Source organism: Ambystoma mexicanum, chromosome 6q, assembly GCF_040938575.1.
Source record: "Ambystoma mexicanum isolate Mex_15411 chromosome 6q, UKY_AmexF1_1, whole genome shotgun sequence".
NCBI lineage: Eukaryota > Metazoa > Chordata > Amphibia > Caudata > Ambystomatidae > Ambystoma > Ambystoma mexicanum.
In genome coordinates, this window is record NC_090937.1 from 1,052,109,991 (window position 1) to 1,052,124,266 (window position 14,276).

Here is a 14,276-nt window from a genome sequence, read left to right on the forward strand (position 1 = left end):
AAACGCCTGGCTGTTGACGGGATATTGCTCAATATTGTTGCAGGGTTTAGAACTAAGGGAAACTCTGTTTCGACTATATTGGTTTCATCGCCAAGATCCTGGATGAATCTCCACACCCCCTCTTTGATTTTTTAATGGGGTAACTTTCCGTATTGTATGTGGAATCGGATGGTACCAGAATACCTTGCTTCATTAAAGCAGATATGATTTTGAATATCCGCTCTTCCTCTTCTCTGGACACTGGATACTGTTTTACAGGTGGCAAAATATCTCCTTCTTTAAGCTTAATGTTCACTACTCCTACTCCCTTCATTACGCCTATGTCATATGGACTTGTGGTCCATAAGATACTTGGCACTTTTTCCATGTCTTCCTGAAAAAAATGATGGTTTTGTTTTTACAAACACCCTTTTCTGTGGTATTTCTATGCTATCATCTGTAATCCAGAAAGTGAAATTTATACAACATACTAATTCATAATCTGACTAGTCATCCCTAAATAGTTCCTCATCTGTTAAGTCTGTCAGTCTATATCCTTCATTGAGGGTTATCCCTGTTCTCCATCCTCTTCCCTTATGGTCTGTCTCATGAAGCATCACCTTTTATTCTCTTACCACTTCTGCTTCTAATTACAAATGAATAACTTCGCCTTCCTCATCATCCATAGTTATTTCTGGCCTGTATCCTTATTATTTTACCTATCAATTTAGGTAACCAATGAAAATAAAACAGTCACTCCATAAAGGAACACTCCCTCGTCTAGAGGGACTCCCCTTAATGCCTTCCTTCCTTCAAAGGCTAATATACATTCCCTCACATTTATATATTGTATCCCCAGGGTTGAACACACTATGCCTTTGTCAGTAAAAGATATCATCAGGTTAGGTTTTGTCATCAAATCACATCCTACTATGTTCAACAGTGTCTGTTTAGAATATAATAATGGCATGTGCATATCATGTTCTCCTATAGAAATGGATAATTTGTCTTTAAATTGAACTAAACTTGTCACCCCAATAAATCCCGGAGCATTCATGGCAATGCCTGACTTTGGGTATTTTCCCTCACGGACACAGGAACAAGTCGCTCCAGTATCTACAAAAATGAAAATGTCTTGCCTCCTACAGTCACCTTGATACTTGGTTCCTTTTGGGGGTCTGGTGTTAAAGATGGTACTGAACACACCAGGTCGTCCTGTGGGATGTCCTATTGTGGGAATAAACTCATCCCCGTGCCTGTGAAAGGATTTCCTCCCACCACAATCACACTCCCTAATTTGGGTTTGGTCATTTGTGTAGCTTCCTTATCCATCTGCCATTGTGATGCACATGTCTGCTGCATTGGGAAATTGTGTATCCTTTGTGTGGGTGCCTGTTGCATTTACATAGGTGATTGCTGCTTCTGCCCCTGTACTGATTGTCTCTGCATTGGTACTTGTTGGAATTGCTGTGGTTGTGGCAATTGTTTCTGTATTGGCGCTTGCTGAAACTGTTGTGGATGTGGTGCATATACCTGATTCTGTGTGTGATTATGGACGTAATGTCATTTAAAATCTGTATTATATTGTGGAGCATAACCTGCCCCCCCTGTTGGAGATTGACATTTCTGCTCTTGCATGCCTCCTCTACTTCTACATACTACTATACCATATGTCCTATTTTTCCACAATTCCAACATGTCAAGGGCTGTCTGCCTTAAAATCCTCCCCTTCCTTGAGGGTTTTGAAATCATCCTCATCCTCCTCCTTAAGGCCAATGCCCTCTGCATCTTGGCATATAATTATACCCGTTCTGATCTTGAACAATGACTACATTATTTTGACGTGGGACTTGCATAACGTGTGCCGTGCTTCCCTCAATACTTGTCAACACTGCTCTTTCTATGGTGAACTTTGATCATTTTTTCTGCACCAACTTCGCCTCTTCTTGCTATTTTCTTCTTATCTTTCTTTTTTTGCATTATGCAATAATGCATGATTGCCAATTGTATCTCTGGCCATGGTTTTGCTTCCATTCCCACCTCTTTTCTTAACTGCCTCTGTACTGGTGCTGGCAGTCCCTGACATAATATGTGGTAAAACAACACTAACGTTTTATCCCACAGTTTGTGCATTTTTGCACTCCATCTATCCTGAATATCCTGAATAAAAGCAATGGGGTCCTCCTCCTCTCTCATCTTCTTAGTCATTATCACCCCAATATCTGATGTATCTGGATATTGTACTCTAAGTGCTCGCCAAAGGTCTGCTCAACAGTTATTAAATGACACACCATTGTGCACTGTATTTTGTGCAGTTACTTTTGGATACCCTGCTGTGTTCCAAATGTCATCAGATCTCTCCCCTAGAATTGCTGATAATAGGCCTTTTATATTGCCTATAGCTCATGTAATTTTCCCGCACTGGAAGTCAAACTCGGCAGTGTGCCTTTTAGATTATCCGTATCCATCTGGGGCCATAGTATATATTGTGGTCATACCCCCTTTCTCTGATAGTGGACATTTTTAAAACCCTGATATTTTGTCATACCTACCCACACTCCTGGTTTTCCAAGTAGCATTATCATCGCCTGCTTGTAATGCCCTTAGTCTGCTCACATAGGGCAGGGACGCATCCCCTGTACTATGTGATCGTACCTGTGGTTGTTCAGTATATGGTATTGATTCTGGTGTTTTTCTTATAGGGCCTTCTTCTAGATGTAACTATTTTACCCCTTTATCTACACTTGATTCTCGTAAAAATCCATATTTGCTTTCTCCTTTTATTGTTTCATTTCTTCGTCTGACATCCTTATGCCCCAAATCGTATCGCCATTTGTCCGTATTCTACATCCGCATGATCTAACACACTTAAGCTTCTTCTTGTTTCCCTAAAGGACCCTCCTTGTTCGCCCTCTTTAGTTCTATACCTTTCCTTATCCCTCATTTGGATATATAGTTTCCCATTATTGTACCTATGCTTTCTGTATCTTCTTCATTCCATGTTGGCATATCTAATGGTCCTTGCTATCCTCCACAGGATGGTTGTGACCCTCTCTCTTGTTCGGTTCACTCTTGTGTTTCTATGGGTATCATGCTTCTACAGCATAAATATTCAATCTCATCATCGTTAAATCCCTGACTTTTGTTCATTTCTACCTCCCTTCTCCTTATTTCCCTTGATTCCTCCTCCTCCCGCCTTCATTGTAACCTTCATGCTTTCAATCTTTGGGCTTCTTGTTTCTTTTCTTCTAGCCTCTCCTTCTCCCTTTTTGCCTCAAATGTTCCTAGTTCTTCCCTTTGCTTACATTCCTTGTCTCATTCTTGTTTGTATAGCCTCTCTTCTTCCTTCTCTTTCATTTTCTTGTCTTGTTCTTCCCTTTCCTCTCTTTCTTGAAATCCACCAATACCTTTGTCATCTAATTTGAGTAGTATTTGTCCTCCTATCCATTATTTCTGTACTATTGCTGTACCCATAGCTATATCTGTTATTCTCTTTTGTTTCTCTGCCTCTTCTTCTATCTCTATCTGTTTATTCTGTCTATCTTTTTTCTCATCACGCTATTTACTTTCATCGTGTGTCTTTATTTATTTGCATTCTCTACTTCTGCTCGCTTCCTCTGTCTCTTCACTAGTATAGGCAGGGGGGTTGTAGGGTGGATTATCATACTGCCCTGCTGCTTTCAATTCTTTTAAAGGGTAAAACCCCTCCTCTTTATTCTCTTGTTTCTCAGGAGGGGAAAGAGGAGCTGAAGGCGTTATGTCTACCCCTTTATTCTGACTAAGCATCTATTCCCTATTGACTGGATCGTCCTTTTCATTCTGATAAAACTTCGAATACTGCCAATCTCTTCTCCAGCTTCTTTCCCTTAAATGTGGAATGCAAACATGTCTCAAATTTCATAATACTATATTTGACAACCTCCTGGAGGCCAGAGCATAAATATTTTATTGATTGTGCCCTTAATCCATTCGGAATGATACGGCACAATCTTAGCTGTATATCTTGGCAGTGTCCTGCATAGATGTGTGAGAGGTGTTTCCTCCATTATGACAAGCCAATTCAGACTATCAATACTTACTTGATTTGTTCTCTTATTTCCAAATTAATTAAATATATAATTTTAATATATTTCAGTAGGCACCATAAATCACCACTCTTATTCCAGGAGAGCAAGATATTTTCCCTACCTGTGTTTATTATTTTTGAAAACAAAAGGTATTTGACACTATTTTTCGAACTCCTTCGTTTACACTTTCCGTTAATTATTTTTATATCGTTCTTCATTTTTTAATATCTTCAAACAGCCTATTTTACTTCTATTTTGGTTTTATCTAATTCTAGCATTTTGATCAACCTTGATCCTTTGTTAAAAAAGTGTAAGGAAAAAATAGTTTTTTTTTTTAATTTATCTTGCACTATTCTTTCTTTGTTTTTGCTGTTCGTTTTAAACAAATTATCTTTCATATAATCATAGTATACCCTTTATATATGTGCACTTTCAATATATATATATAGATATATTCCCCTTTAAGTATGTTTTCCCCCAATAACTTATTGGATGTATTCTCCTCTCTTATTATTTACCCACTCTGGGAGTTTGACATGCACTCTTCTACCTGGCTCTGTTCTGATATGAAACTATGCTGATTGCCGTTGCCGTCTCCCTTGAGCCTCTGATTCGGGGTATCCTTATCTCTCTTCTTTATATAATGCCCAATGAATTCAGTCAATCGTTTTTGTCTCTTAATTACACCACAACATAATTAGAATTACTCCCCCTATATGCTTTTGACAAATACGATGGTCTACTTACGTCTGCTACTCAGTTCAAGTCCCCCAGCATCGACTCTCCTGTAACCAACCAGTTCGCCTTTCGTCCGCGAGGCTCCTGCAGGGACAGAACAGGAATTTCTTCAAAAAGACTCATGCAGGATCACAATATCTTTTTGATCATTTGTAGTTTATATAATGCTAGATGCGTCATCTATGACATCATCCTACGTGGCAAACTGCAAAAGCCTATAGAGGGGTGGGATTGGATTAAGGTATCATATCTACATATAGAAGATATGCATGTTATTCCCTCATTGGTGGTCTCTTATCTGTAAGTCACACCCTGAGCTACTTCTACTCACGTGGTGCAAGGTTCTCATCATAGCAGAAAATGTAGCAGCAGAATAATACTTTGCAACATTGTATGTAAAAGTGCATGGCAGGCTAATTGGTCCGCAACCCATATCCAATCTTGGACATTTGGCATGTTAGCAGCACGTACATAGAAACAAAACCCGGGTGGTTGGAGGTATGTCAGCTATACCCTTGTTTCCCCAATTAGCTTACCCTCTCTCTTCGGTACGCCTCTTGCCAGTGTCTTTTGTTTGAAGGTTGACCTTGCCAGTCTGCACTGTCTGGGGACATTCGAGGGAGTGTAGGCGCATCACTATCTTATTTTCAAACTTAATGAATAGCCCTTGTTTGCAAGCTATTCGTCATGTGTTAAAAGACTATGAAATTGTCCATATCTATGATGCTTTTAAGAGCATTTGATTCAATTATGCTAGGTGCAGTTGCTCCTCTGGGCCTTTAAAGACCTGCTCACTCTATCCCATATTAACTTCATGCCCTTTTAATTGTCCAATATTTGGCATCAGTAAATGTTCTTGTTCCTCCTAATCTTTGGGAAATATGTCCTTGTGCATGGTCTGCTCGTAGACTGCCTGTGTGCTTTTCCTTCATCTCTCAAAATAGCATACTTGGTCTTGAGCCAATGTACTCCTTTATTCTGCAAGGGTGAAACAGCCTCTTCATCGTCTTTCCATATTTAACATCCTGGGCTTGTGTTTTGAGGTAACTTGGTTGATTGACATAAGCCGTTATCCATCTTCTTCTAATGGTCAGCCTAAATGTTGATTAAATACCACTCATAAGAAAATTATATGTATACTTTCTACCTTGCGTTTCAGCATATTTTAAATTATTGACTAGTGAGTAACTTCAATTTTCTTTGTGTTCACAGGTAATGCATCATGGAGCACATAATATTCTTAGTACATCATTTTGCTTGAGTATTTTCATATTGTTTCAACATAGTCATATATCTTCATTGGGACATTCCTTTGCTGTCATTAGACTTTGTTTAATGTACATCCAATCCATGTCACACACCATTTGATTCATTGCTACATTCTGGCAACTCAGTAAGGGACTGCTTCTTGCTATCTTTCCTCCACTGTTTCAACGTGAGGGTATCTTCTGAATGGCTGCCTGAGTGCATATCGTCTTTAAAATAGTCGACGTGATATGGACATGTCGCATAACCTTGTGCGTGGATTCCCAAGTGTGGCTCCTCGTCTGTCATTCCAATAAGGTGGGGGCGAGGGGGTGATGAATAGGGAGAATGCATCCACTTGCTCCCCTACAATTGGTAGCTACTAGATAACATTTTTCTTTTAATCTGAGATGTCTCCGAAAACATAATTATATATATGATATGATATGATATGGTATTTGTATATATTACATGGCCTGCGGTAGCAGCCATGTAGTTATGGTTAAGTTGCTAAACCCATAGGAAGTGCACTTTTTGGGTTACTTATAACTTTTCCCCCTTACCTGTCCACTCTTCTCTCTGTCTATGGCCCCTCTCACTCCCTACGCTCTGCTGATCTCTTTTTACTCTCTGTTCCCTCCCTCCTTGTGCCTCTTCTCGTTTCTGATCCTTCCAGCTCCTTGCCCCCCTACATTGGAATTCCCTTCCTTTCACTATCCGCTCCATGTCCACCTATTCCTCCTTCCGTTCCTCCTTAAAATCACTCCTTCTTCACCCCCTCCCTGACTTCTGTCACCTCCTCCTCTTCTTTCTCCTCCCCACTCCATCTTCCTGTTCCTTTATCTTTCCCTGTCTCCCCTATGATCTCCACCCTCCCTTCTACTCTCTCTACTCCATTTTCCCTTTCCCTTTTCTCCTTCCCATACCTCTCCTCTTCCTTCACAAATGCAAATTGTTCCACATGCTGTTTTTCTGGTTTGATTCATGTATATGTTCTTGCTTCTATGTTCCATGTTTGATGTTTTTCTTGTTAAACTGTAAAGCGCTTTGGAGTAAAGCGATATATAAACAATAAAATACAAATACAAATACCTATTCTCACCAAACTTTGCAAAAAGGTATATGGCTCACTCTGAATGTTTTTGCAAAGTTTGGTGAGGTTTGGTCCAGGGGACTGGGGGGAGGCAAGGTTATAGGGGGGTCCCAAAATTTATTTTCTTCCCAGAGGCTAAATGGAGAACAATTTTCTGTCTCGCCTACAGCCCAAACCGCTGCCCAGATTTTCACCAAATTTGTGGTAGGAGCAGCGGCTTGGTCCCAAAAGCGTGCTTCTGTAAATTTGGTGAAAATCCGTACAGTAGTTTTTTTTAAAACAACCAAAAAGTAGGTCTAAAAAAATAGTGATAGCTATGTCTGCTCCGCGGACACACTTCCCTGTTCGCTCCGCAGACAGGACACCGATTGGCTAATCGGCTTGCCTCATGTCTGCGGACATGCAACGTGTTTGCTGATTGGCTGGGATGAAGCGCAGTCTGGAAGTGAGCATAAATCCAATTTTGGGGAGTGTGTTGGTGTGTAGGAGTACTTGGAGAGGGTGGGGGAGTAAGAGATTGGTCAAATGCTGTATTTGTTTAGGTGAGAGAAGGCCTTGATGTGTTTGCGGTGTAGGCGGTCACCGCGGTAGTCCACGGACATGCTAAACACGGACATGCTAAACACTGTGCGCACTAATGGCTATTTTACTTTAGTATAATGTTGTTTTTGGGTCATTAGTAGAGCATTTGGTGAAGAGGGTATGTATTGAAGAGTTTGTGCATTGGTTGCAATTATTTTTTAGAATGTTAATTGAAGTGGACAGGTTTTGAGGTGGGTGTATTATATTTTTGGGTTGTGGTCATTTGGTAGGTGTTTGCTTCTATGGGTGTGTTATGCTGCAGTGGTTATGGCCAGGGCCTAGAGTCTTGGGTGCTTGGCCGAAGGTGCATAACATACCCATGCTACCAACCATGTTGACTGTGGTATGTGGGCTGCTTAGGGGATACATTTTCAAAAATGTGTGTACTGATTGGCAGTAGTGTAACGGTGCTGGTAATCCCTTAGCGCCCTACTACGAGGTCCCTCAGCGGGTCCCGTCCTTAACGCCTGGTCTGCCCAGGTGTTAAGGACGGGACCCGCTAGGGACTTCAGAGCTAATAACGGTGCCGCATATTGCGGTACCGTTATTAGCTCCTTCCCCATTCCCATTGAGCCCTATGGGGGTTCGAATGGGAATGGGGAATGGCAATTGGCATGGGGACTTACCGGGTCCTCCAGTGTCGGAATGACCCGGTAAGTCCCCATACCGCCTACCCAGACCCGGTATGCGGTAAGGGCGTATCCATGCCGCTAATAGCGGCATGGTTACCTCCTACCGTGTAATGAGGCCCGATGTGTGTTAGTTTGTTTGTTGGATTGTGTTCAGAATGTTGGTATTGAAGACTCTAGGCATTTTGGGTTGTATTTATTGGTGAGTTGTTCGTTTGCATGGCTGTGTTATGTTGCAGTGTTTGTGAGTCTAATTATTATATACTTACTGTTTCCTTTGTTGAGGCTGTATGTAGAGTTTTGGTCAGGCCATGCAGTCAAGATTGTAGTGTTTGGCAACAAACACTGCAGCATAAGATACTCATGGAAGCAAACATTTTGTATTGTCGTCTATGGTCAGGTGTTTGGTTGAATGGGTGTGTTATGCTGTTGTGTTTGTGAGTCCAATCATTATATACTTACTGTTTGACTTTTTGTGGTTGCATCCAGTTTTTTTATGACATGGGTAGTTGGAGCAGACTTTTTTTTAATCACTGTGATAAAAGAAAAAAATCACATTTTAGTGTAGGTTGTTTATAATGAGTATTGCATTGCAAAGTAGACATTTTTGTATATTGGAGACCCTCATAGTTAGTACTTAAGAAGTAGTTCAAACCAGTGTACTGTGCAATTTGCTCAGTTCCTGTGTTTGTTCATTAAATCATTGGGTCTGTGGGAAAAAAAGCCATGCTGGATTTAAAAAAAAAAAACTTTCTACATTGTATTACAATATATTTCTTTCATTGATTTCAATAGGAGGAATTTAATAGGTGCATGTTTTTTTATTTGGAAGTGGTGGTAGTATTGTTGCAATTAGATAGCAGTTTGTGTGTTCTATTTGTTTATTTATTTATTTATTTTTCCATTTTAGTGGTATTCATCTATCTGTTAGCTTGTTGCAGATTTTTGGGGCAGTTAAATACCTGTTGGTGTATTTTAACTGCATATTTCTTGTTTGATTTTAGTGGTATTCATTTATCAGTTTGTTTGTTGCAGAATCTTGGGGCAGTTAGATACCTGTTGGCGTATTCTAACTGTTCATAATTTTGAATTTGAAGTTTTGTTTATGTTCATACACAGATTAGTTATTACATTTTGGTTTTAAGAATATTAAGTAAGCGTTTACAAGATTTGCTGGTGATCTCTGTTTTAAAGTAATGGTAGTATCATTACATTTGAACCATCCACAATTCTTTTTTAAATGTGCAGTGTAGTGACCTGCATTGGTTGTGGCTCCTGCATGGTAGATTATACCTATTGTGGTGAAGGTTTTCTTACCAAGTGATACTTGACCTTGTGTGAATCCAGTCAGCTTGCCGTTATTTTTGGCACCATCTGCATTGTAACGTAAAAGCATTACTATTATGTGTTTACGATGTGTCTGTATTTGTAAGGTGGAGCGATTATCGGAATTGGAGGTAGTGTTAGGCAGAATCACCTGCAGTACCCTTTTGGAACCTTACAGGTAATTAGGACTACAAATGGAAGCACAATTTAACCTTTGGTGCATGCCCGTACTACACAGTAAAGTGGTAGCGATGGCTGAGCAGCCAGACGTATCTCAAGAGTTTAAGTGAACAGTAGAACACGTTACTCAAAGGACCAACGATACAGTGATTCAAGCAAACACTTACTCAAGGTTTCTTAGTAAAAGAATATACATTTATCTTCTCAATAGGCCTCGGCCAAAGTCAATGGTTCAGAGTCTTTTGTATAGGTATACACAGTTCTGGTATGTAATGGTTAAGTATTTGCCACAGATTTTTACATGATTTGGCTAGGCAAAAAGTTTGACAAATGTTAAGGGAAGGACAAGCCTTCATAGTTGAGGAAAGTTTCACACACATTCTCGATGGCCAAAAAGAATTACGGACCGTGTTTGTACAGTACCTTTTAAATGAAGAAAGCTGTAGCTGAGGCAGTTGTTCCTGGCAGTTTGAGCAGATCTCGCTGTTCCTGAGCTTCAGTCGTGGGGACAAGAAGGAGGATGTCGGTAGGTTCATGCACTGTCCAGGGAAGAGGCCAAAAGCTGTAGCAAGACATCAGTTTAAGGTGTGAGTGCCTTAAAGTCCCCCTGGTTTCCATCCCTCTGGCTATCCTGCAGTACCCTTTTGGAACACTACAGGTAATTAGGACTACAAATGGAAGCACAATTTCACCTTTGGTGCAAGCCCGTACTACACAGTAAAGTGGTAGCGATGGCTGAGCAGCCAGACGTATCTCAAGAGTTTAAGTGAACAGTAGAACACGTTACTCAAAGGACCAACGATACAGTGATTCAAGCAAACACTTACTCAAGGTTTCTTAGTAAAAGAATATACATTTATCTTCTCAATAGGCCTCGGCCAAAGTCAATGGTTCAGAGTCTTTTGTATAGGTATGCACAGTTCTGGTATGTAATGGTTAAGTATTTGCCACAGATTTTTACATGATTTGGATAGGCAAAAAGTTTGACAAATATTAAGGGAAGGACAAGCCTTCATAGTTGAGGAAAGTTTCACACACATTCTCGATGGCCAAAAAGAATTACGGACCGTGTTTGCACAGTACCTTTTAAATGAAGAAAGCTGTAGCTGAGGCAGTTGTTCCTGGCAGTTTGAGCAGATCTCGCTGTTCCTGAGCTTCAGTCGTGGGGACAAGAAGGAGGATGTCGGTAGGTTCATGCACTGTCCAGGGAAGAGGCCAAAAGCTGTAGCAAGACATCAGTTTAAGGTGTGAGTGCCTTAAAGTCCCCCTGGTTTCCATCCCTCTGGCTATCCGGTTTTCAACAGCACTCTGAAGAAAATACGACCAGAATAGAATGGTGTCCAAGTGCCTTGCGATTTGGTTGTTCCCACCAAACTCAAGGGAAGAAGTCAACCTTGAAGGGTTTCTCTGTCGTTGGAGTTTCAGGCAATTCGGACCTGCAGCAGGGCTTCACTGGTCGTCCAGGAGTTGCAGCAGTCCTCTTCCTTTCTCTCCTCTTTGGTTCTTTCATTCCAGTGGTCGACTCTGCTTTCCAAGTCCCAGAGACCTGCTTTTAAACAGTTTTCCCCCCATTCATTCGGCCTGGCTGTCACTCACACAGAAGGGTTGCTGTCCTCACAGGACCGTCGGCTGGCCAATCACACCAGAGTGCATTCAGGTCTCCTAGGAGACTAAGCACAGGGCGTTTCAGGCACCTCCCTTACATCCTGTCCACCCCAGACCTTCTGGCACCAGAGGAGGGCTGCCGCATAGAAGCCCACCAAAGGGCACAAACAAAGGGACCAAACCTGGTTTGGCATGCAGAGACAAACACAAGAAGGACTTTTCCAAAAAGAAATGGCAAAAAAGAGGACCAGAGTCTGTTTTTACAGATAGGTCTGGGGCGCCATTTTGAAAAACCTTGCTACCCCTGATTTTGAGGTACCGCTGTTAGCGGTCATGAAAAATCATGGTAGTTGATCTAAACCACTGCCACCAGCCATTTAAAATAGGAAAAGGTAACATTTTATTGTTACATGAGTGTTTTGACTCAGGGGAAGCTAGGCAACCCCACCAGCACTCTATAGTAAGATAGGGTGTGCTGGGTACGTACATTTAAAGAGACTAGTAAAGTCAATTTAACTTTACATGCCCTCAGAGACAGTAGTCAGTCCCAGGCAAGGTATTTAAACCTGGGAGAGTCTAAAAGACACCCCTGTGCCACTGCACTGAATGTGCTGTGTGACACACAGAAAATGATGATACCATGGAAGTTGTTTTAAAAACTCAATTACCAAAGAACACAAAAGTAAAATGCACACAAAATACATGGAAGAGTGGGGAAAAAGGCTCACACTCTTCCCAAGTAAAAAAATGAAATCCTAGAAATCCAGCAAAGTTGCTGGGGGTCTCAAAAGGTAAGGGAAATTAGCACATGTGGAGAATTCTCCCTAACAGGTAATACATAATCTGCTATGGTTTGCATTTTGTACACATTGCTGAAATTGAATGGATTCACAGTTCGGTATGGATACATACAAAAAGCTTTCATTAGGTACTTTGTCTTGTGAGACATGGCTGCAAAGAGTGCATGTATGTTTCCACATGTATGCAATCTGGAAGATTTCATTTATAGGTATGTGTTTGTTTTCTAGTACTTGTAGTAAGTACATTAGAAATTTGTGTGGATCTTCTTGTGTGTTTATAGTGAATTGGACCATTCCAGCAGAGTAGTCCAATTTCTGCCTTATTCCAGAAACACTGTAAGTGTTGTCAGGATTATTGGTTGCATTTTTGTGAAGGGCTAACATTTGCAATCACAATTGGTCTGTCCTGTGTAAGTAAATATTGTCAATAATTGGTGGCAATTGGAATATAATATTGATTGCGACATTTGCGTATCAATTTACACCAGTTGTATTTGAAAATTTGAATGGACCTGACAGTTCTGCGTCCAAGTAATTTGTTCGGAGTGTGCGTTGTTTCTTTGAAGAGGTAGTTGAGTTTGTTTGAGCAGTAGATTTGTCTTTGGTTGTGGTCTTTGATGAAGTATTAGCTTCTTTTACTTTCTTTGGAGGAATTGCTGTGAGATCCTGCATAGTTTGAGTCTGAAGTAGTTTTCTTTTATAACGTTTTGCTTTTTGCGGAACAGGATAGTTTTTTTAGATGGGGTGTAGAGTGAACACAGTCTATTGTATTCTAGAATGCAAGAATATCAGCTTTTACTTGCATCAAAGTTGATTAGAAACAGTCTGTCAAGTGTACGTAAGCATGATAGTTCTACATAGCTCATGTCTTCCTTAAACACTGTGTTACCAATATCTATCAATGCTTTATCTAGGGTAAGACCTTTTGATTTGTGAATGGTCACTGCGTATGCTAGAGTTAGAGAAAATTGTTCTGCATAAATACATGTCTTTGAAAAGAAGGAAGCAGCCTTTTGAGCGTCCTATCCTTTTAACTTCTGATAGTTTGTCAAAGAGAATATTGACAAACTGAATGTTGTTGTCACGTGGGTATGTTTGAAAGCCAACAACTGTTCCAAGTGCTCCATTAAGAAATCCTTGGTCCACGTCAAGGTTACGTTTCAACATTACTCTACAGTTTAAAGATGATTGTAATATTTTCTCCAAACCAGCTGTGTTAGAGATAGAGTTTTCCAGGGTGTTTAGCCTTGTTGTGGCTTGTTGACACATGGGTAGTGTCATACCATGTACGTCCAGTTTGTCTGTGGAGCAAATTTGAAGTATTGGTTGCATTTCTTTTTTTAGCATTGTTTCATTAAATTTTGAACAGCTTGCAAGAGTTGGCATCAAGGACATATAATTGACGTTTGTTTGTGCTAATTGTTAGTAGCACATGAGTTATGGCCATAGAGTGCATGGATGTGCCTGGTTTTTAATATAGATTGCGCTTCTTGAGATAGTAGACCAACTCTAATACTTTTTAAAATGTTGGCGTATGTGAGGTCTAAAGACTGACGCATATTTTCAGTTAATTCTCTGTATTGCCTAAGGTTGATATTTCCTATGCTGCCAAGAGTTTTACGGCGTAGTTTGTGACCTAAGGTTTTAAAAATAGGTTCACCTTTCACTGGTGTTAATTGAAGAAGATCTCTGAAAACAATAATGTGCTTTCCTCCAAATAGCTCTTTGTAGTCTGTTTTGAGGACCTCATGTAATCTGAGCTGAATCAAAGCCAACATTAGGTTGGAGACCGTGCTCACATAACCTATTAGTAGCATTTTAATTTGTTTGAAAACTGCATAGTTCCATGGCAGCTTCTGTAGAAAGTTTGTAATAGTCTAATTTGTTTTGGTGTTCTACTGGAAGGAGTAGTAATATGTTGGAGGCAGCTAAACCTGCGGGGACAGTTACAACAGCTGACAGTTTGTTGTTTGTCAATTGTTGGCGGAACTTGCTGATGATTTTGATTAAGAATGTTTTGCCTGAACCAGCT